At 34.4% G+C, this 18,625-nt stretch overlaps 1 protein-coding gene across 2 annotated transcripts in view; it reads left to right on the top strand.

Annotated features, from left to right (window-relative positions):
• LOC111426841 (Death-associated protein kinase related) overlaps positions 1-18,625 on the top strand; it is a 49,712-nt gene that overhangs the window by 1,453 nt on the left and 29,634 nt on the right. The gene's annotated exons all lie outside the window — the stretch shown is intronic.

Here is an 18,625-nt window from a genome sequence, read left to right as displayed (position 1 = left end):
TTTTCGTACTAAATGTCGCTGATTTGGTCACCGCCTAATTATTGATATTGAAGCGTCTTTTAGTCATGGATTGCAGAATAACTGCTATCCTCAATTTTTGCGATCTTTCACACTGGTTTCTTTTCCTGGGACTGTTGAATCATTAATTTTCTCAGTTCAATAGTCGTTTGGTCCCTTTGTTTTGTCATTTCGAATACTGCTATGTTATTCAGCTACCATATGATATCCACTGTAATTCAAAGGCTATATTAATTTAATGCATAATTGTATATATTAATAATAATAAATAAATTGTTGAAAGTCAATTTATTTGGTTATTTTTTTTTAAATATTTTTAAAGATGTGTCCAAACATAACGCGGCAACAACACGCGGCGTTCGCAAAATACACTTTTGTCGCGCACAAGTTTAGACATGTTAAAGAATGTTGCAAATATAGGTATTTAGACAATACAGCAGGAGATTTTTGACAAAGAGAGTGATGAGATGATAAGCATACATCATCAGGAATGGGAGCGTCGTTGAAGGTTTATAAGATTCAAACATAGAGTTAAAGTAGCAGATTATAGAAATCAGGATAAATGTGTTACAAAATTACAGAAATAATTGGGAGAATGTAGAAGCATGGAATGAGAAGACAATTACCGTTGACTATTAGATGTGTGATGAATTGTTCTAAAAAATGTCAAAAAACAAACTGTACATATTTGAATGTATCATGATAAAAAGGACAAAATTCTATAAATAAGTCGTAATGAAAGCAAAAAGGTTTGGATGTGCTAAATCATTTACGGATGAATTGAGAAAAGTTTAGATATAGCATCAAAAAAGTATATATTATCCTGAAACTAAGTACATAGATGTGGCAACATTAAGAAATATAAATTAAGAAATGTGTAACTTATTCGAAACACACTTTAAAGATAACATTATAACTTCTCCACTTAAGTATATAGTTATACAAAAATGTTGTACGTTTAATAGCGATATTACACAATTGAACAAGTTAGGCTTAAATTCAAACTAAAACGCACAGTGTATGCGTACGCTTCGGGATTCCACAACATATAACCTATTCATTTATATGATTCACTTCTCAAATATGGTCAAGAACTTACAACCTCGCTGACATACACGTTAGATATCAAACGATGAAAATCTAGGAAAACCACTTTGATGAAAGTAAAGAAGGCGAAGTTGAATTTAGTGGTCGAAATGATATGATTGGTTGATAATATTGTCTTGGAATTGAAACGACAACGTATATATACTGATGTATGTATGATGTTGGGTCTGTATTCGAATTCGGAGATTTTAATTGCCTTAATTAAATACTTCAAGAACGAGTCCAAATGATCTAGATTATAGTTTATTTCACGAATATATCCGTTATAAATATTCCCATATCATAATATATATCGCAGAAATCTGTTGAAGTTCATCAGAGAAAAAAAATTATCATCAAGTGCTAGAAGTGACAGATCATTTTCTGCTTTAGAAAGAGCGAAATGACATAAAAGAAACCCATTGAGTGATGAAAAAACTAATGATGTATCTCTTTTGACAATTGAAAAGTAGTTATCGTTAATCCGGCACTGATTGTTTCGAATTATCTGGTGGATATTGCATTTTAACACTGATAGTGGCATAAATTATCTACATTTTATTCTCAAAGTCGAGTAATTATTTCTTATGAAACACCTGACTTTTGCTCGATTAGGAAAATAAAATCATTTGATAGAGAAACACCAAGCTTTATAAAAATATAATATACATATATGGTAAATCCAAGTAAACACGTTAATTTCTGTGAGCTGCAACATGTATGTGACATAAAAATTATAACTATATTAATTTTATTTAATTTATTTTAAGAATCATAAAGCTCAGTATCTTCAGCGTAATCTAAAGAAAAGTGATATCAAAGGTATGCTTAAGAAAGATTCTACCTCACATATTCTTTGCTCATAAATGTGCACATATGGTGTAATAGGTGAAAATTTTCAGATCACGAATTACAATTTAGGAGTTAGCACAATCTATTAACACTCAAACATATCTTTGGTTGTTAATTATTTCCGAGTTTTCCGATGAATTTATCCCTCATTTTAAGTAAATGTTTACCCATGAATTGTATTGAATTACTTGAAAAAAGGTTAAATACCCCGAAATTGTAAACTTAAAGGTGTTAAAATTGAACTTCACACCTTTAAATATTTCCCGTTGTTCTGCCATTTTTGTAATTGTTTATATATATTTTGTTCTTTAACCCAACTTGAACAAAACATATCTTGAATCACATTTTATCGCTTTATAGCCTTCTTTTTAGCTAAAACGAATGTGTGATAAAGTAACACTTTTCGTAAACAAAAAATTATTTTTATGTTTTAATGAATTATTAGTTCACAAAGCAGTAGTGAATCATTTTATACATTCCAGGAAACAGCAGATATAGACAATAATCAGTATAATTGATAATAGTTTGCTTTATTTTTATTTAAATTGATATTGCTTTTTGGTTATGTTACAGGGCACGTTTTTGTTTTATTTTAAATATTCTTATCAAAAGCCTACCTATTTATTTTGTTCGATATGTGACTCACGCATACGTGTGTACTTATAACATTCTAATCATATGATGTCATATAATCTTTAACTAAAATATAATTCAAAAATATGTTTAAAATATTATTTTCAGAAATATCATAGTTCCAAAAATAAAACTAAAAAAATTTAATTTTTATCATCTAAATATATAGCTGACATATAGGATAACTTTTTATTTTAGCGTATATGATTCAGAATTTTTCTTAAAAATAAATTTGATAGATTTTATCTTGTTGATTTCAATATTTCCACACGTCCTACTTTTCATTAATTTTCTGTTTTGTTTCTCTAAATCTCGCAACAACTTGGTTTTTCTGGGATATTACTCAAAGTCTTTCGAAAATTGTGAAACATAAAAATGCAAGATTAAGTCACACACACGATGGTAAAATAACGTCTCTTTCGTGTGGCAGTTAGTCATACAAGGCCAGGTTGACGATTTCTGCCGTATTGTAAACATTTCCTTTCCCACAGGTTTTATTTTTAGACCATTACACGTATGTACCTGACGAGTGGCCGGATTGCACTTGAAAGATCGCATTCACAATTACGTTTTTTTCTCGTTTACGGGACGGGAAATAATGACTTTGCTATCGCGCTAATTCCGCCGGCAGCCGTTTACCCTATTAACTGTTATTATTATGTCACGGCGGCAACGCGTTGCTGCGTCTCCGATGGCAAATATTAATTATTCTCGTTAGTTCTCGTAACAAAACCGCGTACCCGTATCTGGATTCCGATAAGGGTGAACGCAGATTAAATTATTGCGAAAATTGACGATAAACGACTCCGGCGCTCTCTCGAGTCACTCGAATCAAACATTTTTCTTGTCTTTTTTTAAATTCTTCAACCCGTATCTGTACACCTCAATTATTACAATTAGTTTCTGGTATTCCATAATTACCTTTAACGATTAACATTTATTTATCGTATAGTTAATTGGCAGTATAACTGACGTTGATGTGTTTTGTCTTCTTCGTAATGAGGAAAGTAATCGTTTTTTTCGAAATAGATTTATAATCTTTTAATGGAAAATGTATCTACTAAATCGTGTGCTACTTATTTTATCACGATCATGATATTATTCAAATTAGGTTTATGTCGACGGCGGCGAAACGGCAGCGTATGCGTATGACCGACTGACTGTGGTTGAGAGGAAGTATACATTTAGGACAGTCGGCGGTTCCGATGAGAACGAGGCATAGTTTCACATGATGGAGAAGCCGATGAAGTCACGGCCTCAGGGTTTGACCGTCTGACCGATCTGGATGCGAGAACGCTCTCGTCTCCAATGAACTAACTGTACTTTTGTCGCCAATAGGTGAAAGAAAACTCGAGTAAAGTAACACAGCCGAGTAATCTACTTCAAAAAATGTGACATCTAATCTATCTATTAAGAATTTTTGTCATATTAACCATTAAAGCCTTTACCGCAGCTTATTACCTCGCACAAACAAAACCAATTCGAATTCCCCAGTGTTTTGCAAAGAAAAATTTTGAAAATAAGTTGCCATAATTGTATTTATGGCTTTTGGCTAATACATAACATGCCCGGAGTTGTAAGGTGCTGATTTTGTTACCACAGAATTAAAATGACTTAATATTTTCAATTCATTTCAGAAAAATATGATTTGATCAATAATCCTTTTATTGTTAACATTTTGCTTAACCGGCGCTATGTGCCGACGCCCATATTAGCATTTGTCCTTGTACCAATACCTCTGAAAACGGATTCTGAACGCAATTTTTTTTTCTGAGCATAGTTGCAGATTTAAGTTACGATGTGTAAGAAATAACAGTAATAACATGAGTATGTCAATATTAAAGTACCTATGATCAATTATAATGTGTCAATCCACAAACGAATAAATATGTTTAATGGGCACAACACTTCTTTTCTAAGATCGAACTGGGAATAATATCTCGCAAGTTTGGGAGGATGTCTTTAGGTTGTTTGGTGTTTATGGTTTGGTTGCATTTAGTGAATTTATGAACAACTCTGTTTTTCCTAAATCAGTAGAATCAGTGGTCTTTTAACATACCATAATTAACAGAAAGTTTACAATATATAGTTACAAGTACTTCCGGTAATTACTGATATGTACCTGATTTCTCGAAGATAGAGACCTGATGAAGACGGCAGAAAAATATTTCTGATGCAGAATATTGTATGTTGCACCCTTTCTGTCCTTTCTCATGGTTCAAAACGGTGTAAAAGTTTATGGAAGAAACTTAAAAGCAGTTGTATCCAAGCTTAAGAGCATTTTAGTGCGGCTTTTTCAACTCCTGATGATCTTTGAACCATCGGTGTATCAGGCCAGGGTTCTTCTTTTGAGGTGAGGTTCACCCTACGTCCATTCTTCCCTGCTGCTAGACATGATCTTATACGGCTGGTCGAAATTATATTTTGTCGTTATATGATGCATTTTAATTTGACTAAAGTGGTTTAGCCATGGGTTTCTGTAGATTTGGAAATGTCTTCTGAGGTTGCCTTATCAGCTTGAGTAAAAAGCATGTCTTCAGTGACAAAACATTCAAAACTGCCTCTTTTTGTATGTACAAGTGAAGTGGTGTGAAGTGATGTGAGTTATTCAAATTTATGATTGTCATAAACTTCATCAAAAACAATATATTTGTGGAAGGTTGTTTTGCAATATAGATTATTGGAAGAGATTATTGCTTAACGGCATTGTCAGATTTCTTGTTCTAATTGAACTTTTGCAAATACCAATTTATTATTGTTGCAAATAATAACGAACGTAACAGTTTCGTTTAAGAACATACTATTCTTTAATTACAATTGAAATAGAAAAAGTTTCTTTAACTACTCACAAAATTGTCTATGAAACTTAATTGAGAAATAACCAGTTTTTTTTTATGTCATCACTCACTCCATGTGTTTTTTACTACAACTATAATTTACAATCCGGAGAAATTATATTCTCACTTTAATAGGTCTCCCAGGTGAAATTTTCTGGTGAAAACTATACCGAACATTAAGCTTTTGATAAATCAAAAACGCTAGTCTTATGAACACGTGATGATGTTGATGTAAATTTACGTAAAATCACTACTTTCTATTAAACTGTTGGTACTTAACCTGTTTCCCTCTCGGTTATTGATCATTGTATGAAACCGCTTAAACTTAATCAATAATAATTGTACCAAATCTCCCGAATGACCTGATTTTCTTGTAAGAATGAAATTAATAAATCGTATTTAAATGTTTACATAGATTATGAATGTGAAATCTGAAATTGTTTTATTCGATTTCGGAGACACATTTCATGTTATTATGTCTAATTGTATTCCGAGTATAACTTTGGATTTAACTTTCACTAAGCAACAAATTATGTTGAAAAGGTCGTTTCTAGGTATTATAATAGAATTCCAATGCTTGAAAAGGAATTGTGTAATTTGTCTGTCGCCGAACGTTATATTATAAGCTTTTATTATTATTATTATAGGCAGTATAAAATTCCATTAAAGAGGAAAAAGGAATGACAAACTACACAATTAAGTTATAGTTACGCAAAAGCGATAAAGCTAAAAACTGAATCACGCTTCTTCGACTTCAACTTATGATTAATGCAACAAGAATGCGGGGACTACAACAGGTGGATGGGAAACCAGTTCGACATCTCTTGTATACGAAACTTACATTGTTTTTATGGCCTCGATTAAGAATTATTAATCATGTAAATTATCTAAGTACTTAAAATTAAGCTTATTACAAGAAAACTAACTGAATGGGGTAATTGAAGGATTCGATAAAATTCGAGGTCGAATATCATAATCGAACAAAAAAAAGTACAACGCGAGCGATAAATTTTAACATTATTATCAGCGCTCGTCCCACACGCACACTTTCTGTGATGTGCGCATTTAACTCGGCGAAAAATAAAAAACGGTAATTAAAGTTAATGTAAAGCTAATAAAAAAGCGTGGTGCTGCTTTCATTGACATTTATGTAATTGTCAAGGGGTTCAGCTGAGATGCCCACACTCAACGCTTTGTTTATGGAATTTTCTCACATTATTTTTACAACGACAGGTCAGCATCAAAACTCCTACACGTTCCATTTAACCAAAACGAAGAAAACCTCACACACCATTCAAACATAAAACAATGAAATAATATTAAGTCGACAATATATAAAAAATAAATCGACTGTCGAAATGTTAATATCTATTTTGCGTAATAATAATAGCAAGCGAAAAGAAACAATAATAATTCTATGAATACATTATCAAGTTGACAAGTTGATAATATATGGATAATACAATGGATGGTGACAAATGACAAATGCACGTTTTCTGTCGGTGATGGTACATCTACACTACCCATAAATCAAGGCGGTCGAAGCGTTTCAATGAAAGAAACATTCCTTACAATTAAGACAATTCCCATTGTGCCACGTCAACGGTCGGAAACAAAGTATACGTAGAGAGTATCGTCGTCGTCGTGACGTTGAGTTTGTTTGGACAATAGACCGCGTTCGCAAAATGCTAATGAGAATACCTTTTTCCGCGTGTTGCTCTCTTCATGTAGAAACCAACAAACCAACTATTGTAAGGTCACTTGGCTGGCCGTGATATTTTCCGCTTTGACTGTGTGTGGACAGAGTGGAGGATTGGTGTATCGACGCATTTGGTGAAAGAAAATGCAGCGGCACACGAGAAATGTTTAAAGAGACTTTTTGTAATTCAAATTAATGTGTATTTGTACACGTGGAGTCGCCTTATTTAATCGACAAACCGACGATGTAATAATAATAACGATCGCCGTGCTTATACGAGCAGACCGCCGACGCAGAAATGAGGTTAATGTAGAGTCGGTTGTTTTATGGGCAGATACGCTACTGAATGGGAATTGAGTTCGTTTGCAATTGATTCGTTAATAGCGAACGCAATTTCAATTTGATGAGGGGGAATAGAAATAAATTTAGTCACGTATTTAATTAAAATAAAAATATCTACAGGAAATCGAACATCAAAAGAAATAAAAAAATTGGATGTTCTGTATTTAAAATAGAGAATGAAGGCAAATATAAAACTGAATGGGGATTCAGTTCGATTGATTCGTTACCCAATTTCGTTTGATGATGAATGGAAGAATTTATAAACATGGTCACATGTTTAATAGGTTTGATTATATAATGTAAACGACTAGGTTGCGAGAAATTAACGTTTTTTTAACGGAAATTAAACCGCACATTGATAAAATGAGAGGACATTACTATAAACCAAATGTGTTAGGAGAATGTGGTGAATAATAAAAACCGACAATATACGTCATCTTGTATGATAAATTAAAAAAATACTAAAAGGTTAAAATGGACTTCGGATATCACGGACGAAATGTTTTATATTCCTCAAGTTGATTTATTCCATGTTCAAAGATAAATCGGGGTATTCCCCGAGTTGTCTATACGATGTTTAAATCATGGACGGTTGTTCTAGTTTTAATTGTTATTCAGTGCTAGATTGTTGTATATTTTTATTGATTCAACACTATATCTAGTACTAGAAACATTCTGGTTTAGTCGTATGTCCCTCAAGACGACTAAACCCGAATGATTGTAGTTCTAGGTCTAGTGTTAGTTCTAATGCTAGTCTTAATTCTAGGTTTAGATTCGAATTTAGCCATCTTGACGAACTTCAAAACCTATGTTGAAATCTATTAGTTCGTTATATCGAGGTTTTACTGTATAAATATTAAACACAAACCAGTCCTAAGATTTAAAAGTGTTGTACCAAAATTATGCAACTTAAATAATACAAATTTATATGACAAAGCCTTAAATTTGGTGATATTGTTTAAGAAATGATAAGATATAATTAGTGTACTGAAACAGTTTGCTCTCCAACCATTTTCTAAACAACTCATTATACTTAACTATAATCACCCACATCTTAAATTTGAACTGCTATTAGTGATGTAAAAACAAACCTAACTAAACATACTTCTATAAATATCGTAACCATAAAGTGAAATTTTTTTCTAAGGTTTTTACAAATGTTTAAAGCGATACTCTCCAAAACGAGGAACCCCATAAAAGAAGCTCTGGTTTCAAAAAGAAAACGAACAGGTTCTCTTATACCGTTTAAAGGAACATTGTTGTCGTTTATGGCATTTTATTGAGGACGTACCCATGACAAAATACTTAAAAGAGCCAAGATATACAATAGGGTCCTCTGTAGATTTTACCTGTGTTCCTTTTAATAATACCTACACGTTATATCTACCATAAAAAAAAACATTTTATAAAGTGCTATATCATTCTCGTAGGTAAACATTTTTTTATCATTTTCTTTTAGAAAAAAAGATTGTTTTCTTTTACTTACATGTTAGTTAATGGTTACATTATAATATAATCTGTTTTGATTAGACATACAGTTTAATATTCATCAAACGTGTTCACCGCTTAAGTTCCTTATATGTTTCGTTATTATCCAATATGGTTATTTGCGGTTGTAACCTAATCAACAAGAAATCTCATAAATTTACAAGTGTCCTAGAATTCTCTTTAAAAAAATGTGTTTTATCAAATTTTTATTATTTATTGTACATTTTACTCACGATTTTTTAATGTAAAATAGTACTACAATACAATGGTTTAATTTAATTTTTCTTAAATACCCTGCGTAAGAGATAATTTGAGGAATAATTGAACACGATCGTGCGTTTAATTAAGTATAAATTAACAAGGTCGGCGCCGGTTGGTTTGAGTTGCGACCGACCGCGGAATTTGTGTCAAATCTCTTTGCCTTTGCCTTGTCTTATTGTTTGCAATCGTGTCATTGTACATTATTGCGATGACATATCATCCGTCGCGTCGTAACTATTTTTTTTTTTTTAATTTCAAAGCATAAATAATGTATTACTTGTTTACTTTGGTTTATAATTCAGGTTGAAGACGGAAGTCGCTCGTTCTAAATTCCAGGGAGTGATAAGAAATTTATTGGATAACTACTGAATTTGCTTTGAATCAGAATCGATTTGGAGTAATGTTTAAATTTTGATAAATGTATTATTTTTTGTTACTAAGTGGGAAATTGAGTTTAGACAGTTTGGCTACGCTGGACTTTATTTTTAGTTATTTTCAAGGAAATGTTATCTACACGGGTTTTTAGGGAAAGAAAAGGTGTGAACTTTCTAAAACTAACCTACGTTTGTACCTACCTGGAATTTATCTTTGTGATTCTTTTTTCTTTTTTGAATGTTAAACACTTTTTGGCGCCACCGTTTTCAAACAATATACACAATTAGCACTTTTGATAATTGATAAATTAATAAAATATGTTTTCTTTTTGTTTTAGGTAAGTGTTATTTACGAAGATTGAACCCACCCAACATGTAAGATAAAAAATGTAATATTTTTTAAAAACTAATTCTTCAAGTAGTTATTTTCTGTTGATATTTACAAGATATCTGTACAATTTTAATTAATATTTAAAAAAATCAGAAATGTAGTCTTACAAAACTCGTTTTCGTACAATTAATAAGCGACAACTCTTGGTTTAATCTCCAGGAATTAAATTTTTAAGACAAAAAGACGATCATGCGTATACCTCGGATACATTATTAAATTTGTATTTCATGCATGAAAACAACACTCCCATCTCGAGAAGCCATTAAGCGGTCGCAATAAGAGATAAAAGATAAATAAAAGTCGGCTTAATTTGTTTCTGCGCATTCCGTTAACCTTTTTAGGCGTCCGCTTCGCGTAAAACTCTCAGCAAATATGTTTTGCTAGGATATCACACGGTATCCTTGATTTTGTATGGAATCCTGTAAAAATCTTTTCTCGCGTTTTTAAGTGGTTCTATAAAACAAGGAAATTTTTCCGTAAATGGATTTCCTCACCGCTTCATTAATACGACAAAACGAATCTTTATGAAATCTCGGAACTACATCTTTTCGAAGAAAATGACGTCAATAAAATGACGGCATGTCGTTTCCGGTGATTTGTTTTGTGGTGGAGGACACGTGGTAATCAGCTGATACGCGAAGAATTGATCGAGACAACTGAAAGTGAAAACGGGTAAAACGTGTGCACGTCGATGGGTGAAAGTGAATCGGCGGAATTTTGCTTATGAAATGTCGCGAACTGTCCGGTTTTCAGGCAGTGTGTACAAACGCAAAGTATTTAATCGCGGATACGCGATTTGAATAAGTCAGATGAAAGGAAGACCGTTCTAAAACGTGCTCGGCCTCGCGATAATTGTTGAAAGTGAAATTCCGTACTTTGCACTTGTTTCTAATAGGCTCTTACATAATCTAACTCAACCTGCTTTATATGTTCTATTACTCTACTGGTGCGTTTAGATGTAGTCTATATGTTCCGGTAAGAAAGAAATTTTAATTAATGTCGTTTGCTCATATACCGTGAAAGAAAAAAATTTAAATGAATTGATGTGTTGAAAACAAACGGGATGAAACTAAAAGTGACTTTCGGGCAAGCTCTTAAAATCGAAGATGTGAGGCTGCGGGTTGACTTTTTAGTGAGACGACGACGTCGCCGTCTTCAGCGCGGTCCTATCGCATTCCAAACAAGGTCGGACGGTGCGTCGACCACTCGTTCAAACGACCGCGGGACCGGAGCTGAACGGGTTAACTTAACTGGTTGAGCGTCCGACATGCGACAGGCCACGGTATTCACTTAGCATTTATTACTTATACATACATTACGCGTTGACGTAAGAATTCCATTCCGCGCGACACAAAGAGAAAAAGGCGAAATGTACATTACCGGAACTTGCGCGGCCAACGCACCTAAGCAGTTCATGAATATAATTTGCCACTGTTGTATTTCAACTACATCGAAAACGACCTTCGTGGGAAATACCATGTGGAAAGTTTAAAAGTGTTTTTTTAAATTGTTACCGGATTTGTCTTTGAATGAAGGTGTAATGTAATCTTGGCGCTATGAAATTATTAATAAATTACACACACACAAATTAATATGGTTTTCAAAATTATGAAATTATTAATATAATTTAAATAAAATTGCAAAAGTACTAATATATTAAAGTTCCTTTTAGCTAATGCAATACATGTATTTATGCGGAAGTACAAGTACAGAACGACACAAATAACGGAACTTGGGTTGAAGAAAATATTTTCCAATGATTTAATGTAATTTACAAACACTTATATTATGGAATATTGAATTTAGCCCGCCAAAGTTAAGTATTTTTATATAGTACAGATAATACAAGTAGATGAACGCAGATAAAGAGCATATTGATGTAGGAGATGCACTTTGTACCTTTTGTGAATAAACATTGCGTTGGATCTCGGTTTTATGAAATACAGCAGAATAAAATAAACACATCGATTTTGTCAATATACAAACACCGATACATTTTCATGCCAATAATGTTAAAATAAATGCTTATCTGCTTGTTTGCATAGATAACCTTATAAAACGTGTTTTAATCAAATGAAGAGAGGTTGAACTGAATCGTTTGTATATTTTAAGGACCCGTTTCACATATTAGAGTCTACCAGTACTCCCTCATCATGACATCATCCCAAAATCCTTGGTATCTTCTCTGGATTTTCGCCATGTGTAATCGCTCTCCTTGCTCATCGCTCGTATCGTCTAAGTTTTCAGCAAAAAATCAAGATGAAAATGCAGGAAATGAATCTTGAGAGAAACCTGTGAACAACGCATTGAAATGATACTCATGCTGAAAAGCATGAAAAGCCGGAGCGCTTTCGCGAAGTTCTTAATAAGGCCAAGTTTGATGTGAAGAGGTGGCAGGAGTATGTCTTGTGGATAGATTTACAAGGGGCATCTGCCTTTTGTTTCGATAAGCTCAAGCCACCGACAAAATCACTCAGTTCTTCCATGACGAATTCACTACTATTACTGGTTAACGGAGATGTAGTCAAAATTTGCTGGGCATTTTCACTTACACCTAGATATACTGGATATGGATCACTACTCGTACGTGGAACTAGCTTGGACGCTGATGATACATTTATTACGCTATTAGCAATCATCTACATGATTTTTTGGTTCTCTCCATAACATTGGAAATAAAAATCAAAATGTACACTTTTTAGCAGAGTATCGTAGGAGAGTATAGTAAAGGTAAATTGGTAAATGGAAAATTTTCTAATTTTAACCTGCCACATTCGCAAGTTATTGCAAGTTTATGTCCACTGAAAAAAAATATCTTTACGACTTATGTAATACTGTTAATAAGAAGTCTATCTTGATAAATAAGTAGAACAGATTTTTTATTAATACTTTTTGGGTAATCGATTTGACTTATATCCCTGTTTGAGACCTGATTCCTAGGACAAGGTCTTAAATGAGTCACCGACAAGGACGATTCTTTGTTACGACGTCCGGTCACTATAATGTGACATAAACGTGGCGGGAGCTCCCGATATAGTGCGATTGTCTGTCTGTAATGTGTGTGTGTTCGCTAGAAGTAGTAGTCGTCTACTTAGTATCGAGTTGAGAGAACGGGGAGCCCCTCGATCTTTGTGCTCAATTGGAACGATCTACATTTCGCAATTTCCTGTTCGGTGGGAGAATTACTTGTCACGTTCGCACGGCGATAATAGAACCGCGTTCGGGTCGTAGAATGGACGAGATAGCAATAGCAGGCAGCAATAGTATTGGGAATGTGCGTAGTGGGGGCGACGCTTTGCGCTATTTTGATTACTTCTCTAGCGGAATATTGTGCGACGGCGTCGATCTGATGGAACAAACCCCGTTACATAATGCAGATGCTTGATGTTTTGTAATTTTCTACGAGAACACGGGCGCTCTCGATTAATCTTCGTAATGTCATCGTGCAAAATGTTTATTAGGCGAGACGTGCGCAACAGGTTGTGCACGTTTCAACAACATTTCACGATCTTATGTAACGATTATTGTACTTTTCAAATACCTTTCACTATAATCTATTAGCTAAGAATAATATTGTTATTGTTTATTTCTTTCACGCGATCTTTTCAATGTAATTACTTAAAAAACCGATTAATGCAGATGCGCATTCCACAGAAGGTTGTTCGAACGTTGAACGCTGCGTTATCCTAAAGTCCGATCGACGTTTCGATAAAAGGCGTGTTAGCTGCTGAGCAGGTACTCATTAGCTTTGTTATCTTAAACACTCTAGGGGAATGTTAGAACAACTCAAAATGTAAACAAAAAATATCTAAACAAAGTGTTAACCATCTAAATAAAGAAAATAAAAAGAAACATTGAACCTTAATATTGCAACGCGTAGTTTTAAATACAAAGCTTGGTATTGCAATGTATGATTCCGCGAAGAACTTCTCAGTGATTTTCATTCCTTACGAAGCGTTCCAGGGAAGAGAACAAAAGAAACGCATTCCTTTATTGGTGTTGGAATTGGGCCAAGAAGAATCAAAACGAAATCCGTAAGAATTTTTTTGAAAACAACTGTGCATCCTCAATTTAGAAACGCAAAGGACGCGAATGTAATAAAACAATAAACGAAATGCTCGTCTTATGCAACGAGGCCGTGTAAACAAACTAAATAAGTGGAAAGCAAACGAACGCGGGTTTTGGGAATGAAGCTTGTGGCCGACCCGAGATTGAATATTTGGCCTGGATTTTTTTCAATATAGCCTCGAGGATGTGGCGGACTTATTCACATGTAATTAAATTTCACAGTAGCGCGGCTATATAGAAAAAAGTTACAAGAATGTAGGCAATGTTTCTGTCGAACTTTTGAGAGGTTGCTTCCTGTATGCTGTTAAAAATAATTATCGAGTTTTTTAAATGGAAAAGAAATTGCTCCACCCAAAATTTATAGAATATTTCGACAATTTCACTTAGCAGGAACTTTCTTTTTGTTTCATTTAATCAAAACACTATTTATAGTTATGATTTTTATAATTTTTTCATATTGGTGTTAAATCCGTCTCTACTATACAGAAGAATTAAAGTGCGAAAAAATTAAAATTCTCAACGGACGCCTCAGTATGTGACCGATCGCCGGCGACAACAGTAACTGTACTTTAATTTCCTGGCCATATAAGTACTAATTGTGGACCCGGTGCACACAAGCAGCGGCCTTGAAACAGACTCATCTGTCTTGCGCCCATTCAGCTGTGACATACAGGCTCCATTGTCGTTCGAACCGGCTCGAAATTATAAATAGGCGTCGATTCTTCAACGACCAAACGGCGTGCTGACGTATCAAACAGCCTTGATAATCGATTTCCAATTGCCATATGCAAATTCGACCGATTTTTTTTGCAAACTTATATTTGTGTAGGCAAATTTGGTGACCCACTTAAACCGTCGAAATGTTAAAAAACTCTATTATGGGCGTTTAATTAAGAAACTAAGCGGTGCTTTCACCCGAAAAAGTGCAAATAATCGCGAAATACAAGCAAAAGTTAAACCGTATCCGAGCTATAAATGTTGATTGGTGATTTAATTAAAATACCAACCGCGTTTCAGGAAGAGAGGGGTGGGCAGCAGGCGCCGTTGAGCTGTTACGGCAGGATTGCGTTGGTTGCGACGGCAGGTACTTTGCAGCAATCGAATTGCCAATGAGGACATTACCGGCGCGCCATTGACTGGGACGTAGGATTAGAGAATTTGCACAAGCGGATGCACTGACTCGTATGAGAAAAACGCTTTCCTTTTCATAAACATTCAAAGAACTTAAATTTCTGGAATAAAAAGTATTGTTGCGAAACAAATAAATGCATATCGGCTTCTTAGAAGTTGTTTCATTACGCAGATAAACACACTGGAGGAAATGATGAGCTTTGATGCCGAGAAGAGTAAACTGTTTACGCATTCTTCAGAAACGAATTGCGCAAGACTAATGTGAAACTTTAACGATGTCTTAATTGTGACTATCGCCTGGTTTAGTGTTTAAGACTCAATTTAGTTTCGTGTTTAAAATTTAAGTAAAATACTTAGTTATATATCTTTAGTAATTTTTTATAAATTTACCCATATAAACATAATTGCTGTATATCTTGTAAAAAAAAGTTGATGCAAAAGAAAATTTATAGTAAAACCATTAAAAATTGCATAAAAACGTCCATTAGTGGCTTTTACAATGTTATACCCGTGAGTTGTTAGGTTATAAATCGTAAAGAGGCAACACTTTACAAGCAAGCGATCATGCAAATTCACTGCAAATCTCGCGTTTAACATATTTTAAGCGAGGCGGCCGCCGGCTGACGAACTCGCAGTTTACATCGCGACCGGCGTGTACCGTACACACGCACTTCTGATCCGACCGTAGGGGCCATTAATTCCCCTAGGACACCTGCTGCAGTCGCGTTATTGGTGGGCTCATTTGGATTCATTAGGGGCCGCGCGCAATTACGGATGGGGCCCTCGATGATTATCACACCGCCACGGACGCCGCCACTGCGCTGCTACTGAAGGAAACATCCAAGCCAAAGCAACAGCGGATATGGCGCATCCTCGACGCCATCGAGGGGGTTTCCCCTTTAAAACGGACGCTCCTCGTCGTTTGGATCGCATCGTCAACGGCGCCCTTTGATCACAGAGTCCGTTTAAGGAGGAATAAATGAAGCCGATTTATTCATATTTAATTTGAACGTGGATCTTGTTAGCGAATCGTCTACATCTTGAATGTAACTTCTTGTTTATTTTTAGATTTCATTAATGTTATTTTTACCGGTTTTATTTGAAAAAACCTTTTCTGTATTGCTTTCCCAACGAAACCATCCCACATGGATGGTTAGATAGGATAGACATAGTCCTCTCTCAACAAAGAACAAGAAAACGTGCTGCTTAGAAGTGGCACCCACCGGTGAGGTCACGAACTTCTGCTCAAAGCGTCCTAATATGGTACTGCTTCTTGGACGCGGTAATGAGGCACGGAAGACGACCATTACTTCACGAGGTGTTCCTCATTCATAAGCAGTTTTAAGATGTCACGATGTCCCTCTTGTAATAAACAAAGAAACTCCACTTTGTTCGTCTTTCGCGGTCGGAAATCTACTTGAATTTCTCAGAAGTGCATTTTTCAAATAAACTTGCGTGCCTTACGAGGAAGTAGTTAAATACAAATTTTATTATGATCTGCGCTGCGTACAAAATGTTTCCTTATTCGAGAGTTGTACTTATTAGTCGTTATTAAATTGTCATTTACACCGTACCGGTGACCGTAACCTAACGGTAAACAAAAAAATGCGGCATAGTTCATAACTATCTCGTACCAATCGTGTACCGCGGGGCAACTATCTTAGCTGTTCAACCGACCAGTCTCAGCAAGTTCACACACCTACGCTTTATAACACTGTAAATGTCACGGCCAAATGCGCCATTTCGACATGTCAAGGAAATATACAGTGTAATTGCCGTTTTATTACGGTATATAAGTCGGTTTTCATTAGGCGCTTAAGGAAGTTAAAAATCTGTCGGTGTTTTCCTTTATAAGTTTAATAACCGAGATAAATATATGATATCAACTCGGTTTAATTAACTAACAGATGTTATCGGTGTTAATGTGACTTTGTTTGCTTTTGATTTGATAGCGCATAATTTAATATTTTGACTCGGATATGGTTGAACGGTTGCATTTGCTAACATCTTGCCAAAAATTATAAAGTGATGTTGTGAAATACTTAACAAGATATGTGTAATTATGATCGTAAAATTTATCGCAAATTGTAACCTTCTATTTAACTTTTTAATCATTTCAACATTGAACAATTTATATTGAAATAAAAGTGGAATTAACACTAGACCTAGAAGTAATGCTAGTGTTAGAATTCTAGTTCTAGTTGTTATTCTGCATTAGATTGTTGTATATTTTTCATTGAACTAAAACTATACACACAATTTTTACACTCGGGTTGAGCCGTTTTAAAAGACGCACATCTAAAGACTATGTTATGAACTAAAACTAGAACTAACACTAGACCTAGAACAAGAAAGTTTCGGGTTTAGAGGTGCGTCTTCAGAGAGACACTCTCTTCTGTATATTAGTCCGTTACATGCCGTTGTTAATGTATTAATATTAAGAAAGTTTATATACAAGTTAATGAAAATCATATCTTGTTTTAATTCAGCGAGATCGTCAAAGATTGAAATGAACAGTGTCCGTCTGACAAGGTCACATATATCTCATACACACGTGAACATATAAGTGTTTTTGCGGGAGGTGTACATGAAACGCACCTATAATTCCCCATTTTACCTTTCGTTCTTGTTCGTGTCGTGAGAACAGGATAGCCGCTAGACGGTGCGATGATTTATGAACTGATTGAGAGCCGACAATACGATCCGCATTTCGCTTAAAATAAAAACTCTCGGCAAAGTAATAAATTAAATCTACTCGGAATGGCAACTAAGGCAAACATAATAAATTCATTTCATTACTGACACGATGCCGTCTAAATTGGTATTGGAAAACGGCTAGGAGATAATTATTGCGGAAGGTCGCCGGAATAATAAAACTTACAAACTAAGACATGACAATTGCTTGATTTATATTGAATTTATTACCGTTTTATTTTAATTTAGTTTATTATTTAATTTACATCCGTTTGTTGATTAGAAATCAATTTAGTAAAAAATTCATAAAATGTTGTTAGGTAATCTTAGATATCTCTAAAATGACATAATTGATAGATTAATATTTGGATTACTATGATGTCAAAACGTTTCGTTACCTAACGCCCAAATATTGTTATCGTTTTCTACATCATCCGGTTGGCGATTTAACACTAAGTGAAAGCCGTAGCTTCGTGTTAAAGGTCAAATTTTTGCTACCTTTCCATCGAAAGCTACACAGAAACTGTTTATACATGCATAGTTGCTCAATAACTCGATAAGATCCGAACAGACAAACATATTTTATTGAGGTTGTTTTTTTTTATTTCAGGTAAGCCAGTTTCTCCTCTTAAAATGTAGTCTCTCTACTTAGATGATAAGGAAAACAAAAAAGAAGGTAAGGTCCGGAATAATCTCTCGTACCACGAATAACTTTAGATAAGGCGAAATTAAATATTTTCTCGTTGCGAAA

This window comes from Onthophagus taurus, chromosome 2 (assembly GCF_036711975.1).
Source record: "Onthophagus taurus isolate NC chromosome 2, IU_Otau_3.0, whole genome shotgun sequence".
Lineage (NCBI taxonomy): Eukaryota > Metazoa > Arthropoda > Insecta > Coleoptera > Scarabaeidae > Onthophagus > Onthophagus taurus.
This window is presented reverse-complemented; position numbering and strand designations above follow the sequence as displayed.